This window comes from Pleurodeles waltl, unplaced genomic scaffold (assembly GCF_031143425.1).
Source record: "Pleurodeles waltl isolate 20211129_DDA unplaced genomic scaffold, aPleWal1.hap1.20221129 scaffold_70, whole genome shotgun sequence".
NCBI lineage: Eukaryota > Metazoa > Chordata > Amphibia > Caudata > Salamandridae > Pleurodeles > Pleurodeles waltl.
Window position 1 is genome coordinate 1032531 of NW_027150391.1, and position 21247 is coordinate 1053777.

The following is a 21247-nucleotide window of genomic DNA, read 5'->3' on the forward strand; positions in this document are numbered from 1 at the left end:
TGCCCTGAGAGAACACACACAGCTTTCTGCCACCAAATACCAAGGCTGGTCTTCTAAAAACACCTGCTGCCTCTCTCCCCCTGACATGCATTTCATCCATCAATTTTTGTATGCTTTTAGAAAGTTAGTATTTTCTTCTCCTAATCATTTGGTACCTGCACCCTGCTTCCTGGGTCACAGGACTAGGTGTAGTTGGCATTTAGTCTTCGTTTATCCCTTCCATACAGCCACATCAAAAGAGGACTGGGTGTTGGCAGGATGGGCCATGCTGAGAGGAAGAGCGGTGCAGTTGAGCAGATCACCACTTGCACTTAAAATGTACTGCCTCAGCACAAGCAAAAAGAACTCACACTAGCCGTTTGTGACCCCAGACATCCTGGGACAAGAGTAAAGAGTCAGGAAATTCCAGACACTTCTGTGGGGAGACACTCCAGAAGTTTTTTCCTACTTTAAAGCTGGCACCAGGTATAAAAGTAGGACCCTCAAATCCACTCTTCAGTTCACTTCTGGTGGAGCTCAGCTAAACCTCTCTAAAGAGTTATAGTGCTAGCGAAACACATGTCAGGGGTTGCTTTTGCACATTCCAGGTTGGATGGAATAGTTTTTTACCAATTCAAAGCTGTAATACTGTGACTGGAGAGGTGAAAGACTTTTGTCATTTACAGCTCGGCAAGGATGGCACTGTGCTAATCCTATGCTTAAAGACTTTGCTGTATCAATGGCAAAAGATTTTGTCATTTGCTAGCTCGGCATGGATGGCACTGTGCTAATCCCATGCTTAAAAAACTTTGCTACAAAAACAGACATTTGAGGTGAGCAAACGTAGAGTGTCGCTGGAGTTGTAGGGTGCTCCATACTGGAGCAGCTCTCCACCTAAATCTCTTCTCTTTTGTATAATTTATGCATCACTCTAAACCTGAAAGGGTTTTGTTTTGATATATATTATATATATATTCAACAGTAATAGTTATACTATTACTCGTGCACTAAGGTAACAATAACTCGCATCCCCGACATTCACAATTTTCGCATCAATGATTTTATTGCAAATGCTGCAGTTATATTATGAATGATGTCATAAAAGAGGTAATTACTGATGTAATATGCAGGGTAATTAGCAGTGCCTGGCAAGGGTGTGAGTTATAGTTGCCTTATGGCACGAGTTATAGCTTCTTGAGATAAGTATAATTAAACTGTTGAATTACTATGGTTTTCTGCGTGTAAAATCTGAACCTAACTACATTGTTGTAGGAAAGTACCATCTTTCTTGACATGTTACCCCCAATTTTACATGTATGTCAGTATGTTTTTGCCTGCCTCACTGGGATCCTGCTAGCCAGGACCCCAGTGCTCATAGTCTGTGGCCTAAATGTGTATGCCTGTGTAGTGCCTAACTGTGTCACTGAGGATATGCTAATCAGAACCTCAGTGCTCATGCTCTCTCTGTCTGTAAATTTGTCACTATAGACTAGTGACTACATTTACCAATTTCAATTGGCATACTGGACCCCCCCCTTATAAGTCCCTAGTATAGGGTACCTAGGTACCCAGGGCATTGGGGTTCCAGGAGCTCCATATGGGCTGCAACATTTCTTTTGCCACCCATAGGGAGCTCAGACAAACCTTTACACAGGACTGCCATTGCAGCCTGAGTGAAATAACGTACACATTATTTCACAGCCATTTTCACTGCACTTAAGTAACTTATAAGTCACCTATATGTCTAACCTTCACTTGCAGAAGGTTAGGTGCAAAGTTACTAAGTGTGAGGGCACCCTTGCACTAGCAAAGGTGCCCCCACATAGTTCAGGGCCATTTCCCCGGACTTTGTGAGTGCGGGGACACCATTACACGTGTGCACTACATATAGGTCAATACCTATATGTAGCTTCACAGTGGTAACTCCGAATATGGTCATGTAACATGTCTAAGATCATGGAATTGTCCCTCCATTCCAAATCTGGTATTGGGGAGCCAATTCCATGCACACTGGGGGATCCACTGCCAAGCCAGCTATCTGGGGTTTTCTCTGCAGCTACAGTTGCTGCCACCACACAGAGAGGGTTCTGTCCTCCTGGGGTCTGGGCAGCCCAGTCCCAGGAATGCAGAACAAAGCATGTCCTTTGGGAACAGGGTGTTACACCCTCTCCCTTTGGAAATAGGTGTGAAAGGCTGGGGAGGGATAGCCTCTCCCAGCCTCATGAAATGCTTTGAAGGGCACAGATGGTGCCCTCCTTGCATAAGCCAGTCTGCACCGGTTTAGGGAACCCCCAGTCCCTGCTCTGGCGCGAAACTGGGCAATGGAAAGGGGAGTGACCACTCCTCTGTCCATCACCACCCCAGGGGTGGTACCCAGAGATCCTCCAGTGTGTCTCAGACCTCTGCCATCTTGTTTTCAGAGGTGTGGGGGCACTCGGGAGGCCACTGAGTCACCAGTGGCAGCAGGTGACGCCAGAGACCCCTCCTGATAGCGCATACCTGACTAGGTGGCCAATCCTCCTCTGAGGGCTATTTAGGGTCTCTTCAGTGGGCTTTTCCTCAGATTACGACTTGCAAGAATTCATCAGGGTTCCACTGCACTTCTACCTTTGACTTCTGCCAAGGATCGACCGCTGACTGCTCCAGGATGCCTGCAAAACTGCAGCAAAGTAGCCAAAAGATGCCAGCGACATTGCAGCACCTAATCCTGCCGGCTTTCTCGACTGTTTACTGGTGGTGCATGCTCTGGGGGCTGTCTGCCTTCCCCCTGCACTGGAAGCCACGAAGAAATCTCCTGTGGGTCAACGGAATCTTCCCCCTGCTCCAGCAGGCACCAAACTTCAGCTTCACTGGTACTCTGGGTCCCCTCTTATCCTGACGAGCGTGGCCCCTGGAACACAGGTGGTGGACCCAAGTGATCCAGACTGTCCAGTGGTCCACCTGTCTGAATTTGGAGGAGGTAAGTCCTTGCCTCCCCTCCGAAGACAGTAATCCTGTGCACTGTGTGATTTGCAATTACAAGGGCTTCTGTGCTCATTTCCAAGAAATCCTGCATGCACAGCTGAGCCTAGGTCCCCAGCAGTCTGTCCTGTGATGCTCAGCTCCCTGAGTTGACCTCCAGTGTTGTGGGACCTCTCTTTGCAGTGTTGAGATGACCACCATGTTCAGACTTCTTGTACCCGTATTCAAGAACTTCTGCGGGTGCTTCCAGGCTGTCCATGAGCTCTCCACATTGCTGAGGGCCCCCTCTGTCTCCTCTCCCAAGTGGCGACATCCTGGTCCTTCCTGGGCCCGGGCAGCACCCTTTTTCTCCAACTGCAACTCTTGCAGGTAGCAAGGCTTGTTTGTGGTATTTTGCCAAGGAAACAACTCTGCATCCTCCAGCACACCATGGAACATCTTCTGCATGAAGAAGAACTTCCTACCTCCTTTCGTTGTTGCAAAACCTGCAGCTTCTTCCAACCGGAGGCAGCGATTTTGCACCTTCATCCGGGGTTTAGCGGGCTCCTGCCCCCTGGACACTTTAGCGACTCTTGTACTTGGTCCCCTTCCTTTGCAGGTCTTCAGAATCAGGAATCTGTCTTCAGTGCTATGCAGTCTGTTGTGGTCCTTGCAAAATCCTTTATCACTACTTTAGTGTGTTCTTGGGGTAATAGAAGTACTTTACTTCTACTTTCCAGGGCCTTGGGGTGGGGTCTCCTTTACACCCTTGGTGTTTTCTCACACTCCCAGTGACCCTCTGCACACTACACTTGCCTAGGGGTGCATTTGTGGTTCGCATTCCACTTTCTTAGTATATGGTTTGTGTTGCCCCTTGGCCTATTGCATCCTATGGTATTTTACAGTGTTTGCACTACTTTCTGACAGTTTTACTTACCTAATTTGTTTAGTTGTGTTTATTTTGCGTATGTTACTTACCTCCTCTGAGATATTTTTGGCACATTGTCACTAAAATAAAGTACCTTTATTTTTAGTAACTATGAGTATTGTCTTTCTTATGATATAGTACCTTCATGTTTACCTGTATTACTGGTTGATTTTTTAATTCGTTTATGCTTTATGGTTTGTAAATAAGTATGCTTTGGACCAGAAGTGGGAAGCTTCATATTTTACTGTATTGCTGGTTGATCATTGAATTTTTTTTGCTTTCAGCTTACCCTCCCCTTTTCTTATGTAATTTAAGATTTTTAAATTGTTTTCTGCTTTGATGGTTATGCTGACCGAATGAAGCTTGTGTTTAATAATAATAGTACCTATATGATATAAGTGGTATTGCATGAGCTTTGCATGTCTCCTAGTTCAGCCTTGGCTGCTCTGCTATAGCTACCTCTATCAGCCTAAGGTGCTATAACACTACTACACTCTACTAATAAGGGATAACTGGACCTGGTATAAGGTGTAAGTACTCTTGGAACCCACTACAAGCCAGGCCAGCCTCCTACAATTGTCCCTCTAACCTTTGCTTTTTTAGTGAATTTTGAATGTTTTTTTAATTCTATTTCCTAATTGTCACGTCCCTGTAACCTTTCTTTTTGCACTGAATTCCTGTTTTTTAAAATGTTAAGTAACATTTAATTACCCTACATTAATCCATCCACCGGTGTGCACAGCCTTCGCCCAGGCCCTGCGGAAACCCCTCCATAGTCACCAGCCCCATGCCACAAACAGCCGTGTGCGGCGGGGTGTGGCTGCAGGGCCAGGAACCCATTCAATGGGGCCCAGCCAATTAGTAAAAGGAAAGGGGGTGTTCATTTGGTCCCCCCCTCCTGGGGCCGATTTTGGCCCCAGGGACACCATACTGCCAGGACCTGGCGACTTCTTGCTGGTTTTCCTGGCCCCAGCAAGGGCAACCAGTGTGCACTTTTGGGGGGCGTGGGCTGACCCTGAATGCCCCACTGAACCCTGCCAGCTCTCCGCCTCCAGTGGGAGCTGGCATTGCTCCTGCACGCATGTGGGAGCAATTTTTTATCTGTTTTCTGGCCTGCTTGACAGTGGGCAGGGAAACAGATGAAAAGTCTGCTCCCAGTGGGTGATAGCAGTTTTCCTGCTTCCACCTGCTGGGTTTGGACTTACAGTTTGCTCAAAGTTCCAAGGGTGGGCACCTCGGGACATGGGGAACAGGTCTGGGAAATGTGGTCCCCAGGGCCATTGATGGGTCCAGGAGGCGGATCCACATGGCCCCCTCTTTTGTATATGTATGGCTGGGCTCCGGGGAGGTGGTGGTTCTGGGGGCCAAAAACAGCCCAGGAGGAATGTCCGTGCAGCCCCACCTTCCCCTATAGAAAATCAGCCTAGTCCCAGGGAGGTGGTGGTCCCTGGGGTCAAAGGAGGTAGGTCAATGTGGTTCCTCCTTTCCTTACAAACATTGGCCTTGTTATCTTTTTGAAACTTAATTTTTGAACGTAGACTGGGGATAAATTTACGTACATGTGCAGAGATATTTGTGATATAAAGAAGTACATTAATTCTACTTAAACATATATGGTGGAAGTACTCATTCTATATACGTAACATTTTAAGGTATGATTTTGGCACTTTAGGAATGTGTTATTCAGGAGGCTCTGATGATAAGAAGTTTGACATGGTTGCATTTATATGTCTCCTATAAATAAATCCTTTAGTTTACTGATTACAGCAACATTAGTGAGAAAAAATATATATATAATATATACATATATATATATATATATATATTATATATATATATTCACTGGGAACAACAAAGGTTATAGGGCTGTTACAGTTAGTCATACATTTTAAACGTAAACAACAAAGAACAGTGGCTGTGTACAATGTTCTCAACTCCTATACATATGTATATTATAATCAAGGCAACGCAGTCAATATGTTATTAGCAAGTAACTTAATGGGTGTCCAACTGGTGAGCATCCAGCCACCAAGAATGCAGATAGCATCATATGAATATCATAGGATGCTGTAAAGTTCATAAGTATGTACCAGGGCACACCATGTACATCCAGTTAGCTTCCGTGTGTATCAATGAAGATTCCAATTTGAAAATTATGTGTAGTAGCGTTTATTGTTCATCCAAATGTTCCATAAGGTTGTATCCATCATACATCAAGAGAAACAACAGCCAACATGTGTTAGGTCAACATGACTTCCTCAAGGCTGTACGGTGTATACACAAAAGGAGAAAAAAGCAAAAGGAATTTTTCTATTATTTTGGACGAATATATGTAATTATATGTACAGTACTAACACAGACAAAAAAGAAGAAAAAGTGAAGTAAAAAAGTGAAAAAGTGGAAAACCGGTGATGTTGAAAGGGAATGGTGTACACCCAGGGTGAACCATTAATGCAGAATATAGAGATACAAAATAAAAATACAGAATCAAATGAAATATCCATGGTTTGTACTACACGATAGAGTAGAAATACAAAGAGGTGTTGACATGGAAAAAGCTTCCAATTGGTGATAAGAAAGACTCCCCGGAATGCCCATGCCTGTAAAGCGGGAAATAAGAGAAAGATATATGGATAACCTACCAATGGAAAATGAGTTTCCAATTATCAACTGTTTAGAAGAAGTAAATTCAAAAGCACCAAGACGTCCTATTGGTGCATTTCTTGAGATCATTGTGTAGGAGTCAGGTAGATTTAAATGAAACAGACACAACTATGATAAGCCTATAGGAAAAGTAAAAACAACCATGGAGAAAGGTGTAAAGAGAAAATGCACCGACCAATAATCAAACAACTTATCCAAGGGCCACAAAAATATCGAAAAGACCGAAAAGTACATTATTTTCCTACTACTGGCGATAACAAAGCAGTGAAATGAGTATTTCCTAGAGACAGAAAGTTTTACCAAAACCAGACAAGGTCACAGTTTTGTGTAGTCCAGCCTGTTTCATAGGCGAATGCCCATCTTGGCAATAATCAGTGTGATTATAACTTTAAAAAAACTAAGTCTGGAAATCGTATGCCGAGAAGCAGCATATTACGGGTGAAGACCGCTGATCAAATAAATTATCATCAATTGTTACCTAGGTGTCCTGGGTTTACGTAAAACTGAAGAGAAAAATATATCTCTTTAGTCAAATGAACGCTGCAAAGTAAAGTGGTGGTGGTCATTTCTTAAATTCTCTGGTCTAAACAGAACTAAAACGTAGACATCAATGGACACAAAATATACTTGTAAGAAAGTTCCCCGACCCTCCAAAAGCATTAACATACTAACGCCATTGGTCTGTCAGACCACGAAGCGTAGCCTGACAAAACAAAATCCCAGTAAAAAGGTAATTGTACACACTGTAATATCTGTGGATTTGTGTTGGACAGACTCAAACCCTCAACAGACAGTGTGATGGTGTGTGATCCTCACACTTGAACTATCATTTTTTTTGTCAACTATCCAGTTTTTTTAGCCTTTGATGTGCTGTCTGGGACCACAGAGGAGCCGCTGTCCCTACATATTTTTTTTAATTTATAATCTGACCTTTATGGGCTATCTGGGACCGTGGGGGAAGTCCCAAAGCCTCCCCTGAGGTCTCTGACTATTTTTTTTCCCTTAGTACATGCCCTTTATGGGCTATCTGCAAACACAGAGTAAGCCTCAAGGCCTCCACTGAGGTCCCTATTATATTTTGTTCTTAGTACATGCTCTTTATGGGCTATTTGGGACCACAGGAGAAGCCTGTGGTCCCATTGCTTCAGCAAGCAAGGAGCTGCTTTTAACAGCAACTCAGTAATTGGTGAAGCAAACCTTTCATCTCCTTTCCTTGCAGGCATACCTGTGTGCAGGGAACGGATATGAATACTCCGCTCTGTGCTAGCGGGACCTGCTTGACAGGTCCCACTGTCAGAAACCGGAGTGTTTGCTGTGACTATGTCCCGGGGGTGAGCACCCCCTGACATAGCAGAGATGGTCCAGGAGGGTGGCGGCCCCCAGGGCCATCAGTGGCTCCTCAAGGGGGCTGCACAGCCCCCCTCTAATGTGGACATAGCCCCGGGAAGGTGGTGGCCACCAGGGCTATCAGTGGCTCCTCAAGGGGGCTGCTCAGGCCCTCTCTAATGCGGACATAGCCCAGGGAAGGTGGTGGTCACCAGGGCTACAGCTCCCCCAGTCAATATTAATGAAGTCCCGGGGAGGTGGTGGTCCCTGGGTCTGTGGGGGAGGCCATCTGCCCTCCCCAACCTTAAAAAATAATTTTGCCCCGGTAAGTTGGTGGTCCCCGAGGGACGGGGCTGTGCGGTCCCCCGCCAATTTTATAAAATCGTCCTGGCAAGGTGGAGGTCCCCGGAGCTTATTAAAGTCCAAGGAGGGGGGCCCCATGAGCCCCCCTCCTCTATTAAGTCACAAATGCCCTTGAAACCGACCTACCCGGGGAAACCAAATAGAAAACGTGGGGACCATGTTTTTGTTTTTTTTAAATCTTGGAAAAATCTGCTGATCTGTCTGTGGATTTTTTCATTTTTTTTTTTTAAGAAATGCTTTTTAGCCTTGGCAGGGTCCCTCAGGGACCCCTGCACTAGGGTAGGAAGTCAGGGTGACTCTACCCTGGCCCCTTTTTTTGGCTTTTTTGTCTGGGACTCGGCTGAAGCTGAGACCCATGATGGCTACCATCACTTCCCCGTTGAAGTGTCAGCACCCAATCAAATTGGACCTGCGGCGGAGTCGTGTCCCTAAATATTTATATTTTCTGGCCTTACATTACTCCAAAACTACTGAACGGATTAACACAAAACCACAAAAAGTGTAATCTGCGGAACAGAATCTATCTTTGTTCCAGATTTGGTGTAATTCCGATCAGTGGTTCGGGCTGTAGGTGTGTCTAAATGTCCAATGGAAAAATGAATGGGGAAAACGCATTTTGCTCCCCTCCACTCCCCCCTTTTCCTTGGTCCCCACTTGACTGATCACCCCAAAACTTTCAGGGCAACTGGGCAAAGTATACGTTTTTAGATTTTCGTGAAGATGCGTCAAGCATTGCCAAAGTTATTGACAAAAGAAAAAATGCTCAGTCTATTGAAACTAGGTCCTAACTATAACTACCTAGTGGCGACTGCCACTAGGTGCTATATATATATGTATACATATATATATCAAAAACGAAGTTGTCCTCATGTGAAAGCGCACTCCCAACAGGTTATATAAACGGGATGAAAAAGCAAAGCCAGCAACTCACATTGAATTTCTTTAAGCAGTTTCATTATTCCAGGCCTTTGGTTATAAAATCATCTCTGGACACGTCTTTCTAGGTCAATCCTTTCTTCAGCAGAGAAAAATATAGAAGTGTTTCACCCTCGTAGGTGCAGCCAGTGCTGGAAGTGTTCCAGGCATTTCTTTCTTGTTGAAAAGACCGGCATGGCTTCAGCTTGTCTAATTGCAGGCACCTGATTAGTCTCTTTAAATACCAGTCCGCCCCAGTGGGCCTCTCAACTGAGTACAGTGCATGCTGGTTATGGTGGTCCTGCAATTTTTTAATTTTTGCCCCAAGTGGGTTGCTGGAGCCAAACGAAATAATGAACCCAAGTGCAAAACCTATGTAGGCGAATCCAAAGTAAAATTGTCAAATTTGCTGTGAATATCCCAACCTGACTGCTCTTATGTGACAATCCATTTTTAGTCACACAGACCTGCTAGATACACGTGTCCAGAGATGATTTTATAACCAAAGGTCCCCAAAAACAAGGGCAGGTGCATCAGGTTGAAAACTAAGCCCTGGTATTTGGCCGCTTGTGTGAAAGTGTCAGAGGAGGAGCTTCACACTGCGACCTTTGAACTCTATCAACTTCACTCCATAAAAACTTTCAGCTTCTAAAAGACGACCTGTTCTGCTTCCAGTGAGATAGATAGGTGACAGGTCTGTCATTATTTAGTGATCGTTGTCAACACTGGTGTGGGGTGAAGTAGAATTATGGAGAAATAAAAACCTCAGGTCCCACCGAGATTTGAACTCGGATCGCTGGATTCAGAGCCCAGAGTGCTGCCCATTACACCATGGAACCGGCTGAACCTGTCACCCCCACCGGAAGCTTTCATTCCTGGACTGCAGGGCCCTGACACCCGCTGGACTGATTATTTCTGACCTCTTTCCAATGAAGCTCTGGGGTGTCAGTCAATGCTGCTAAAATAATGGGGTAAATTCAAGGTCGTGATCCCTTTTTGATGCCAGAGAAATCACCTTCCTTTTCTGCTGGAGTCACCAACGCTAAGATGGCTTTAAAAGTTCACAAACCTTGTTTTTTCAGGTGTGGCTCTCTTTCCATCACATGGGGCGGTGGGTTGGAGGTGACCCCCTCCTCCTTTCCGCTACTCTGGCCTCTTCCCGGCGGACTGCAGCTCCAGGGCTGCTTTTGGAGCTGGTTGAGCTGCCGTGAGATGGTTTAAATATTATTTGCCACAAGTGAGTGTAGTTTCCTGTCTGGCCCCTCACATTTCATCTCATGAAGAATCTGTTCCCACAGCTAAAAGTGACCCCACTGTTAAACTTCGGTCACTTCCGCATCAGTGGACATGTTTGAGTTGATGTGAGGCCGAGTCCAGGCTCCTCCCCCCTCCAAGGTACCATCCTCTGCCTCCTGCTTTATTACAGCTCTGGGCCTGATTACAGCCGCAGGTACAAGTTGTGCTAGGTTTGTGCACCCAGTATTTTTGTGATAAAGCTCACACCCTTCATTTAACTGTGGCAGGTCCAGCCTCCGGACTTTAACAAGGGCAAAGGGGGCGGTATTAATGCACAAACGGATTCTGGGAGATATTGCCCAAAAACTTTAATATGGCGTAATCATTGCACCCAATAAAGTCAGAGCACCTCGGTGTCAGATTTGTATCGCATGTGTAATTTCCACATCTGACAGGTTCTGCTCCTGGCCCGGTGCTCAGAGGGGGGGGCTCAGGGGAGTCACCGGACAGGATCTTGTTTACACACAGGGTAGAGAGCAAGTTAGTGAAGCGCTGTAGCGCCGGTGCTGAGCCTTCCAAGCGCCACAATTCCATCAGGTACACACAGCTCACACCGTGACATGCTGCTCAGTGACTGAGTGTAATTCAGCTGTGTTAGTTTGTGAAGTGGCTGATGTCCGATCAACACTATTCCCCTGGACCTACCGGGTATTACCTCCTGTGGGAAACGGCGTCTTCTTTACACTAACAACAATAGAATCGAAGGAAATCAGGGCCTCACACACAGATTCAATAGACATGTGTCCGCGTGGGTTCGAGCCCCACTTCTGGTAGAGATTTTATTCTTAGCCAAATCTTGCTTCTAAATCATCACGTTGTTACTGAATATCCGCTGTGTCTACAAAAAACCCAAGTGTAGCATTCTTTTATCTGAAATAGATATAATCTCGTTATGTTTTTTCAAGTGAGGAAATCATAGTGCAGCGCCCCCTGGTGTTTGTGGGTGACGAGCACCTGTGAGATCACGTTTCTTTGTAGAACTTGAAAAACATAAATCGGTGACTCTGGAAAGAGCCACATTTTCCGCATCCGGTTCCAGGCTCGACTGAGAGGTAACATGCACGAGCGCACCGGAAGCTTTTATTGGGGGTCTTACAAGGCTGACCCCAGGAGCTGCAGTCATGATTTGTGACAAGAGTGAGTTTGTCAGCTGTCACCTTTACTTCTCTGAAGCTGCACTGACAGCAGAGCCCAGCTTCATGCAGCAGCTCACTATGAATTGGTAGAAAGAACAAACCTAACAAGGGTTGTAGCTCACTCCTTAAATGTATTACAGACTGGAAATGTTACATTAAAACAGCACCCATCAAGCATTCTTTGAGAAATATCATAAGTAAAACATTAGGTCACAGGTGAAAAAGTCTGAAATCACATGAATGTGGAAAGATCACACTCTGGAGATAGCGCTGGCAGCAGAGTACCACTGTCAGTACCACTGAGGGGGGTCTCCAGCATCTGCAGCCCCCTCTGTAATCCCATAGTGCCCCAGGGGCGCTAAAAAGGAGCTCACGCGCCTGTTGCGCCCCCGGGCTGTATCTGTAATACAGGCCATGGTGGGAGAGTTTAATACCTGGGAGAATTACTTGCACGGATTCAAGATGAATACTTACTGTTCTAGCCATGATCTGAGGAAATCTGTGTAAAAGTAACAGTGGTGGAACTCAAACCCACGACCCTTCAATGTCTCCAAAGCTCCCTATAAGTCCAACGAGTTAGCCACAGAGCCACGGGGCCACACAATATCTGCATTTTGCCGGTTTCTTTCATCAGTGACATCGGGAAATAATTCAGTGACATCCATTTAGTGTAAAAGGTCATTTATTAGGACAGGATTGCAACAAGCAACATAAACCTTAACTTTTACTCCGAAAACCGCAACTTTAATAACGCCCTCCCTTTTACATCATCTCGCTCATCCTTCCACTCCAAACCCTCATTTCATTTCCATTCCCCTACACACTCCCTTTTTCCTTTCATGCCCCATTTGGTTCGTGCGTACCCCCACTCACAGCCTTCACCTGCTTGCTTATTCCCTGGAAGGGTGGCCAAGCCCGCATCTGACTCACCACCCTCCCCCATTTACTGCCAACCAGCACAAACCCATTTGACGTCTTGCTGCCCCACCCTCGCAGACACGCGAGGGTGGGGCAGCAAGCAACCTGACCTTCTCACTCCTTACTCCTGACCCACATGTTTTCCCCCTCAAATCCCCAACCAACAGTCTCAAATCCATCAAATAGTATGCGTTCCCTAACGTGGACAAATGTACACCATCATCCCTAAAGAGCGCCACATCCTGCTCTGTAATGTCCTCATGTTCCAGGATTTTTATTCCCTGCGCCCAGCAAAAAACTCTCATAGCTCTGTTAAGTTTCCTGCGAGCCCGCACCATGGCTCCATATTTGACTGCCCCTCTCCACACCCTACGAGGTACAAATTCCGTCCACACCAAGCAGGTGCCATGCAATTTCTGATTGATAGTTTCTAAGTCTCTCTGCATGTGTTGCAGTAGCATGAGTCGTGATAGTTTAACAAGATCATTCTCACCCAAGTGAATGATTAACAAATCCAGACACCCCCAGTTCAGTAAGTTAGATGTGATGAAAGGAAGCAGGTTACCCCACCGCATGCCGCTCTTCCCCCACCATAACACCTTGTGCTGTTTACTGGAAAGTCCCAGGGCCCGACCATAGATTTGTTTCTCCGCGAACGTCACTGCCCAGTGGATAAATGAATGGCCTACAAGCTACGTGACCATCTTGCCATGCGATGGACCGGACGCATCTCCTGTAATAAAAAAATAACTGTAACATGTGTTTACATAACAGCCCCCCCCCCCCCAAGAAACTGTTGTTGTTCCCAGCCCTTCAGGGCCTCACATAACGTTCACAGCACCTTGACTTCCAGCGACCTATCGCCCTGATCTTCGCCCAATCCCAACCCAAATGCTCCGCGGCCGTGGCTGCCCCGATTCTGAACGAATGTGTGCCAAAATCCATGGCCTGACGGCCCGTCCGTCCCAGAGCCATCCTCAACACGCGTAGGAGCTGAAAACTGGTAAGCTTGGACCCAGACCTGTGTACAAACACCCCAGCCTCTCTAGGCGAAAAACTCAAGGATTGAAAATTCATCCATTCCGAGGCATTGCCCCCTTTTTCCAACCACACCCACTTCCCTCTGCCTAGCTGATCGGTCTTAGAGCGTCTAAGCCAAATCCCCAAACGTTCGCCATGTAAGCAAACCTCGTTGTACCGTACCCCTACCGCTGCTCCAACCCCCAACAATTCCGACACACGGAATGCGCCAAAAAACATCCACACCATACATAAAAGGAACAGTGCTAACTCATATTCGTCTGCGCAACACACAGGCAGCACATGCAACAACTCCAGCAATAATTCAAAACCAATAGGTTCTATGGCCGCTCTACCCTCCGCTGATCTAACCCTGCTCCATCCCTCTAACATCTTACCCAACAAGTCGTTTCTAGCTGGGTCGTGATCAAAAAACAGTTTCCCGTAAAATGAAACACCCGCCAGTTTTCCACCAATAGTCGCCGCTGACAACCTTTCTGTATCATGAACAGCACGAAACGCAAGGCACAATGCTCTAACTGTTTACCCTTCTGCAGCCAAAAATTTCCTGCAAACCGCTCAAATGATTGAAAATCCAACCAGACCAGCCGGTAACTTCGGCGAGTGGATTTCGCTAAAGACATCTCCACCAGCCCTTTGATCATCATGCCCCCTACTCCCAAATGTCTGCCGGGACCGCTGTCTTGCTCCGTTCTGCTCCTGGCACCAGGTTGCGAAAACACTGCCACTGTGAACGAGACAGGGAATCCGCAATCTCATTGAATACTCTCGGTATATGAGCAGCTTTAAAAATCACATTAAAAGATAAACACTGCATATAAAAAGGCTCAACAAGCGCAAAACCCAGGTCCCTTGCCTTCTGTCTGTTAACAAGTTCTACCACTGTCATGTTGTCAACTCTAAATAAAACTGTTCTATTTGCTAACTCCAGCCCCCAAACTGCCATTGCTACCAAAAGGGGAAAAAAATCCAAAAAGGCACTACTCCTCCCTTCCTGCAACCATTGTGCTGGCCACGACTCCGCGCACCACCTGCCGTCCCAAAAAACTCCAAAGCCATTTGCTCCTGCCCCATCCGAAAATATCTGCACCTGCCATACTGTCTCATCCTCGCAGAAAAACATGGATACCCCATTGAAATGCTTCAGGAATGTTTCCCACACCCTCACATCTTCGGTCAGACCCATTGAAACTCGTATTCTGTGGTGTGGCATCACTGCTCCCAACATAGCCAGGCCCAACCTCCTGCAAAAACTCCTCCCGCCTCTGACTACCCTACAAGCAAAGTTGAGATAACCCAGCAGCTTCTGTGCCGTTCGCAAATCAATTTTACGAGCCTCCTTCACTGTACCCAAGAATTCCAGCATTTCTTTGACTTTTTGTGTTGGTAATCTGGCTGTCAAGGTAATGGAGTCTAGCTCGATGCCCAAAAAGGTGAGTACCGCCAAAGGTCCTTCAGTCTTTTCCGGGGCCAGAGGCACCCCCATATGGCGCACCATATCTTGAACGGCCCTCAATGCCTTCCCGCAAGCCCCGGAGTCGCCTGTCCCTACAAAAAGGAAATCATCAAAGTAATGGGTCACCGCACAATGCCCACTGACCTTGACGACAACCCACTGCATGAAAGTGCTAAATGCCTCAAACAGGGCGCAAGATATCGCGCAACCCATGGGAAGGACCCTGTCCACATAAATGGCCCCTTCAAATTGCATCCCCAACAAGTAAAAATCTCCTGGGTGTATTGGCAGTAGCCTGAAAGCTGATTGTATATCACACTTTGCCAATTCAGCCCCATTGCCACATCCCCTGACCAGTTTTATAGCATCGTCCACGGATGCATATACTACCCTGGTGTCCTCAGCCGCAATAAAGTCATTGACAGATGCGCCCTCCGGCCATGACAGGTGATGTATCAACCTAAACTCACACGGTGCCTTCTTCAGCACTACTCCTAACGGGGAGATCATCAGAGTTTGACTCGGCCAATCATAAAAAGGCCCTGCAATTCTGCCCAGTGACACTTCCTTATCCAGCTTGCTCCTTACTACCTGTGGCAATTCTTTTGCAGACCGCAAGTTGTCTCCCATCGCCTCGTACGTGGACCTTGGGAGCTGACCCTAAAACCCTCCTGAAAACCCTCTGCTAGCTTAATCGCTGTGGCCCTATCAGGGTATCTGTGTAGCCAGGGTATGAGAAAGTCTATCTTAACTGGCGTAGGCCCCCTCTGGAGCAGGAGCGCCCTGTGTGCCTCTGCCCTTGGATGCTCTCCATTGCTCTGCTGGACTGGAGATCGAAAAACACTGCGTAACCGGGTGACGGCCCCCGCATTTGGACCAATCGTGTTTACATTTAAAAGGCTGTCTGGAACAGAAACCTTTGTTGAAGTTCCAGCAAGCTCCCGTCGTGGTAGTCGAGGTTCTCTGCCCCACATCCGCCCCTCCCTGGGTGGGACGCGCCTGAAACGGCTTATAAACCACAGGCAGGCCACTGGCCGTATGGGTAGATGCTGTGGATTGCGATGACGCCATCCATTGCATCCATAATTCTGGATCTACGTCACCCCATGGCTTGTCGGGATTGACACTCACTCGGTCCCTGAACTCCTTGTCGTAACTCAACCAGGCAAAACCCCCAAAGTGCATTTGCGCCTTCCGAATGATGTCCATATACTTAAAGAGTGCTATGGCCTTGTATGGGTATTTCTCGCAATATATGCTTGCGAAAATCAAGAATGCAGATGTCCAATTATCCATTGTAATTGGGACCCTTGGTCTCTAGTTCCCACTCTTCCTCCTTGGAACCCTCTTTGGCTTGTATGTCCCTATGCAAGAGTTTAAAAACATCTACATACTCTTGTCTCCATATTCTCGACTCTGTTTTATTTGCCACATGCGATCCCAAGGGCATAGCCAGCCCCATATAAGGAAGCCTCTTTTTGTGACTTCCGCCTTCTTTATCCTCTGCCCCTGTATTCTCTCCCCGCTACCTTGGCCCAGCTCTCACCCTCGGCTGAAGCACTGCCTTGCAGCTCCTTCCCCTTCTCACCGCCCTGAGAGTCTTTGTCCGATAGTGTGTCAAGAATAGAACAATCACCTACCCCAATGGACTTCCGTACTGGGGCATCTCCGCCCCCTATGCCATCCCCCCAAACCGACCACCATTGCCCTTTAACTCTTCCTTGTGTTCCCAAAGGCCACAAAACCTTCCGGGCCCCTCAGCCACGTGCCTGCCCTTGCCTCCCTTCTTGTTGTTCTCCGCCGATAGTCCGATCCTGAAAAATAGAAACGGAAAGAGGGGTTGCACCGCTCCTGCGTCCTCTCCCCCTCCCTCTCACGCTGCTCACCTCTGCCTCCCAAATCTCCCCATCTTCCCATTCATCCACATCCTCCTCATAGTCGAGTTCCAACACATCTTCTTCGCCCACATCCAACCTATTATCAACACCACCACTCATCATCATGTAGTTAGCTGAAACATCGTCTTGTCCCTCATGGCACCCACCATCTCTGTGGAAACCCCGATCCTGATCCTGCTGAGTAGAGAAGGCGGCCGAAGACCCCTCTAGCGCTTCAGACCAACGTGCTGGGGCCGTGTTGCGCCCTGTTGGCATCGCCTTCTTTCTGCCAACCTTGTGTGTTGGCATCGACCTTCCGCGCCAATCGTGACCATGTGCGCCACTGGCTCCCATCACGCTACCTAAACCACCGGCCGCACCAGCCTCCTGGCCCCTACCGCTCGGTACCCAGCTTCCCTTGCTAGCTTCCTGTGGCATGTTCCCTGCACTCCCTGCGCTCTCTGCTGGCCTCTTTAGTTGCTGACCGTATGGTGCGGCCACCTCATGCTCCATGCATAATTGGGCCCACCTGTCTTCTGTTTCTGCCACTATGCGGCGTTGCTCCCGAATCCTGGCCTCTAAGTCCCATGCTTCGCCCATGTCCAGCCAGCTGAGTCTGGGGCCACTCTGCCCCAGTCCTGTAAAGGGCTCGGGCGCTCCACCCCCCCCAGCTTTTTTGGTTTGCACTTTGCTGGCCTTTCCTTTGCCGAGCCACCCCCCTGACTGGGGCCCTTGCCCTTCTTTTTTGCTGATATGGGGGCCCCTGCTGTGTTGGCCACCTCTCTGGGGAGGGACAGGTCCATAGGTGCCATCTCTGTACTGGGGCCCGGGAGCTCCTGCACCACTAAATCCTGCCAGGGGGGCCCATCCCCCAATGGCTGCTCCTGTTGTGCCTCAATGCCCCCCTCCTGTTGGTCTGATGCTGCCCCCTCCTCTGTTGCCTCTGTTTCACTGGCGGGTCCCTCACCCTCTCCCATCTGGCTGGTGGGGGAAGCTGTGCCACGCGCCCGCCCCACCGCCGCTTTTTGGGGCTTTTTGGCCCTTTCAGGTGATGTACACCGGCACCATTCCCACCCAGGCCTGGTCCAAAACCCCAGGCCTGAGGAGGTCAGATCCGCCGGCTTTGCCTAATATGCGAAGCGCGGCCTTCACTGCCTCAGCGTCATGGCTGGTTGCCATGGCGCCGGAGCGGAGACTCTCTTATCCCTAAAATTCCTGCAAAAATGTTTAAGGCCGTTAACCGGCCTGACAGAAACTCACGTGAGCCCTAACGGTCAGCGTGTTGGCTTTAAAACACGCCGATGCTTATGCCCAATAATGTGATCCCGGTCGACGAGCGGTGCCCAAAATGCTCGTCGGCCGTCACGCGCACCGAATTATTCCAAAATAAATTGCCTGAAGGCCGCGAACCTGGCCTGGCAAAAAGCGCACGTGTGCGCTGGCGGACGGCGATTACCTAGACAGCGCGCCGCCACTTATGCCCAGAAATAGACACTTGGTCAACGAGCAGGGAAATGCTCGTCAACCGAATTTTTAAACAAAATAGGCTCCTCCGGCCCTGCCCAAACTCGCACTTGCCCGCAATAACTTCACCCCAGGGACCGTCCAAACTAACCGCGCAATGGGCTGTGCGGAAAGACGCCGGTCCCTCCCCCTACACCCCTTTTATCCCCACCCTCAAAGCCCACCCCCCACTTACTTGAAAACCAATCCCGTCCCGGCACCGTCACTTCCCCTTCCTGAAAGAGCCCACAGAGAGACTAGAGCGGGGCTCTTTCTCTCCGCGGGCCCCTCCAAGAGCACCACTGCAGGTGTATTTCTTATTATTTTATAAAGATTATTCGCGGTTCAATGACTTTGTCTCCTGGGATGTTTGTCAGTTATTCCACTCACTCATATTTCAGCCCCACTGAAGACTATTTCCATTGATTCTCCTAAGCGGGGTCTGGAGCTGCGCGTTATGTAATCGTTATTATTCGTCTGACGCGAAAACGCATTTATTATCAATCCCCCCCCCAGCCGCTCTCACCCCCGCGGGGTTCACGGAGAAGGTATATATATATATATATATATATATCTCTCTCTCTCTCTCTCTCTCTCTCTCTCTCTCTCTCTCTCTCTCTCTCTTTCTCCTTTCTGTTTCTGTGTTGCGCTCTCTCTCCTGCACTTTCTCGTCTCTCGCTCTCATGTCATTTGGGCTGAAAAGGAGGCTTTGTGCGGCCGCTCCAGGTGCCGTAGGTGCTGGTACAGAGCCTCCATCCGGCGCTGGTTGATCCTGGGCAGACCCGGAGCCTCCTTAATAACCGCAATGAAAAGGATTTAACAGCGACTTAGAGGGGGACAGATCACCCCTCAGTGACACGTCACAGGATACATCACATCACTCATTGCTTAGTGCTACAAGGGCTGCAACTATAGTGTTATCCCATCTGCCGAAATAGCTCAGTTGGGAGAGCGTTAGACTGAAGATCTAAAGGTCCCTGGTTCGATCCCGGGTTTCGGCAGCAGGGACACTTTTGTGACTTTTTTGGTATTTATATATAATTTCCTCCACACTCCCCTTATTTATTTCCCCTCTGGTTTTGCGTTGTCCCTCCTGCCCCCTCCCTCTCGCTTTCAAACCATCATTCTTATCCCACCCCTGTCCCTTGTCCACCCTCCTTCCTCACCTCAGCCCTTCCTCATCCCACCTGCGGACTGCTGGAACCTTTAATGCTCAGAACGGGGAGAAATAATTTTGTTCATTAACATATGCAGATTAGGCAGCAATTGATGCATTATTTTGCAAATTCGACAAAAGCATAATTAAGTAGCAAAAAAGATTACCCTGCAGTTAGACATTTAAAGAGAGAGTTTTATTTTGCTAGAAGAACTAGCGTTTTTTCTTTTCTAACTCACTGGCTGTATAAAACCTCCAGATATTTTTTCTTGCTAGCAGAGCAGCAGCTTTTTCATTAATATGTAGAATATATAGAATATATATAGCACACCTAGCTGCTCTTTATTAAGTGTCTAGATATAATTGAGACAGCCAGGAAGAGCAAAACACCTGTGTGGCGCCCTGGAAGGAGCATCGCGGGAATAGGGTTTCATTTCGAGTTTATAAATGGTTTGGTGATGAGTGAGAAAGAAAATGCCGCTGGCAGCGGTGGGATTCGGACCCGCGCCTCCTGAGAGACTGGAGCCTAAATCCAGCGCCTTAGACCGCTCGGCCACGCTACCACCTGATGTACACACTTCTGACACTTTATGTGTGGAAAGCGGAGGAACAAGAGCTGGGGAGCGAGGGGCGGGATCACTGGGTGCCTTGTTCTGAGTGATGTCTCCAATTCCGACAGGTTCAGAGGTGGGAAGACCCACAGGTCCTGGGCAGACCCAAGTCTACTAGCAGCTCAAAGCGCGAGGCTCTCTCAGCCCAGGTGCTTCACTTAACCTGTATCCACGTCACTCCGTGAACTCTGAGCTTTTACAAGATGTCCCCAGATGCTATTGTTTACTGAACTACTTTATCACTGTGGGGTACACGCTTTTTTGAACAAATAAAACCCTCAGGTCCCACAGGATCGCTGGATCCCTTCGTATTGGCAGAGAAATCATTTTCCTTTTCAGCCCCGAGGGGCGCAGCTCTCTCCAGCAGCCGGGCCCTTAAATCATCAACACTAAAATGGCTTTAAAAGTTCACAAACCTCCTCGTGTGTTTTTTCTCAGTTGTGGCTACAAAATAACCAACAAAGAACTGGTTTACCGTGAAAGAAAACAAGCGATCATGGGATAAAAAAAAAAAAACGGATTAATATGTTTTGTGGAATGGGAAGAAATTCCTTGCAGCGAGAGCAAGGTATATGTAGTTTCAGTACAACGACGGCGGCCTGGCTCCTAGAAACAGGACTCAAGGCGGTGCACCCGTCAGCACTTCTACCCTGCGCTATTAACGGGAGTAGTGGGTGCCCCGTGGTTCAACTAGAGCCCCTTCCTCAGCTATTTGTGGAGAAGGGTCGACCCCATTCTGAGGGGTCTCGGTTTCCCATGAGGCAGAGGGCACTGACCCTCTGGAGACCCCAGCAGTGTGGTTTGCTTCTACAGAGAGTCTGTTGTGTTTACTAAACTCATCACAAGATGGGTGGGCGGCGTTTGCATGAGGAGCTCTGTCCAGTGCTTAATTTGTAAGTAAAAACGTGCCGGTGCCCAAAGCCCTCCTCTTAAACACGCGGCTGCTGCATTTAAATGTGCGAACACAGAATACTGAGGCAGCGTAATCCTGAAGCCATCTCGGGCCTCTTCCGTCCATTTAAAGGTACTCCCAGCCCCTTCAGCTCACTCCTGCAGCTTTCTGCTTTCTCCTTTTGTGACACTTTTTTGTTTTTCTCTCCCTCCATCTTTCCCATATGTGTCTTTTGCTCGCAGTAAA

The 21247-nt window shown here is 48.0% G+C and overlaps 3 non-coding genes across 3 annotated transcripts; 1 reads left to right on the plus strand and 2 right to left on the minus strand.

The window, feature by feature from the left end:
* Positions 1-9882: 9882 nt before the first annotated feature.
* Positions 9883-9954, minus strand: TRNAQ-CUG (transfer RNA glutamine (anticodon CUG)). The gene has a single exon. It is a non-coding gene; the product is annotated as a tRNA-Gln (tRNA).
* Positions 9955-19270: 9316 nt separating this feature from the next.
* Positions 19271-19343, plus strand: TRNAF-GAA (transfer RNA phenylalanine (anticodon GAA)). The gene has a single exon. It is a non-coding gene; the product is annotated as a tRNA-Phe (tRNA).
* Positions 19344-19979: 636 nt separating this feature from the next.
* TRNAL-UAG (transfer RNA leucine (anticodon UAG)) lies at positions 19980-20061 on the minus strand. Its single transcript has one exon. It is a non-coding gene; the product is annotated as a tRNA-Leu (tRNA).
* Positions 20062-21247: the final 1186 nt, after the last annotated feature.